The following is a 1,393-nucleotide window of genomic DNA, read 5'->3' as shown; positions in this document are numbered from 1 at the left end:
TACTGGATCTCACGTCTGTAAAAAAAAAGAATTTATTTTCCTAAGTCACTCGTATATTCATATGCCAATTCAATTACTTATTAATTCATTTATCCAAGATTTTTTTATCATATATATACATATGTATATATATATGGTATATAATATATATATATATATATATATATATATATATATATATATATATATATATATATATATATATATTTACATCACAATGATGTTTCTTGTTTATTAAGAAGTGTTATAATAGTAACAATAATAATAAAACTATTTATTGTTCTTTTATCTCTTCACATCTCCCAGATTTTTCTGGTTTATAATAATAATAATAATAATAATAATAATAATAATAATAATAATAATAATAATAATAATAAAACTGTATTTCCAATCCAAATGGTACCTGGTCACCAAACCAAATTCCAAGAGAGCCGCGGACTGACTAGATAAACCCGCAGCAACCTGCCCCAGCCAACACAGCTCTCGTAATCACAACGTCAGACGATGCCTAGTTCTCTCCCTGCCTTTGCCTGGTGCTGGTGTTTCGACGTGAGTGAGACTGGTTGTGGGACTTGTGGCTTTTGTTAGGTTTGCAAACCTGACGAGAAATTGAGAGACTGGCTCTCAATATAAAGATTGTAGTTTATACCCTTGACGAGAGAGCCTTTTTTTTCTGACGAGAGAGTGGGACTGGCTATAAAGCTAGTGTTAGCTTTCCCTGACGAGTGTCACTGGCTATAAAGATAGTATTAGCTTTCCCTGACGACTGTCACTGGCTATAAAGCTACAATTAGCTTTCTTTGGCGAGTGTCACTGGCAATAAAGTTAGTATTAGCTTTCCCTGACGACTGTCACTGGCTATAAAGCTTGTATTAGCTTTCCCTGACGAGTGTCACTGGCTCTAAAGCTTGTATTAGCTTTTTCCCTGGAGAAAGGGTGGGACTTGCTATAAAGCTTTTTCGTGAGTGAGACTCTCTTCACACTTCGTTGGGCTCGGAAGAAGGTGAACGGGAATCCAGATATGAGTTTAATCGGACTTGGAACTTGCTCGCCATCATAGGCTTTTTCACCTAGCTGACATCTCTATCGAGAACAGAAGGTAAACACACAAAGGTGAGTTGATGTTAATTATTAGTTTGCAAAAGGATTAGACAATTTAACAAACTCCTTTCGGTTGAAAGAAAGTAGGCTATTTTAAACACATTAACGATTGAAGGGACAGGGTTAACTTAGTTATCGTAATTTGGTGGAATTATCAAGTGATTTTTGCTGGTGACTTAGCAGGTAGTGAAATAACTTTGATGATGGTTCATTAGCAATGAATTCATTTGTCTTGTGAACTGTTTAATTAATTTTAAGTCATTCTAACTAAGCACAGTTCGTTTTCATG

At 34.7% G+C, this 1,393-nt stretch overlaps 1 protein-coding gene across 7 annotated transcripts in view; it reads left to right on the top strand.

Moving 5' to 3' along the window:
• The first annotated feature begins 470 nt into the window (after positions 1-470).
• LOC135217851 (neurotrypsin-like) overlaps positions 471-1,393 on the top strand; it is a 66,211-nt gene continuing 65,288 nt past the window's right edge. For 5 of the 7 annotated variants that reach the window (XM_064253862.1, XM_064253863.1, XM_064253859.1 and 2 more), the window contains exon 1: positions 471-1,116. The gene's annotated coding sequence lies outside the window, so the exon portion shown is untranslated. The remainder of the gene's footprint in view (positions 1,117-1,393) is intronic. The other 2 variants (XM_064253858.1, XM_064253856.1) reach the window with 2 other exon arrangements.

This window comes from Macrobrachium nipponense, chromosome 9, assembly GCF_015104395.2.
Source record: "Macrobrachium nipponense isolate FS-2020 chromosome 9, ASM1510439v2, whole genome shotgun sequence".
Lineage (NCBI taxonomy): Eukaryota > Metazoa > Arthropoda > Malacostraca > Decapoda > Palaemonidae > Macrobrachium > Macrobrachium nipponense.
This window is presented reverse-complemented; position numbering and strand designations above follow the sequence as displayed.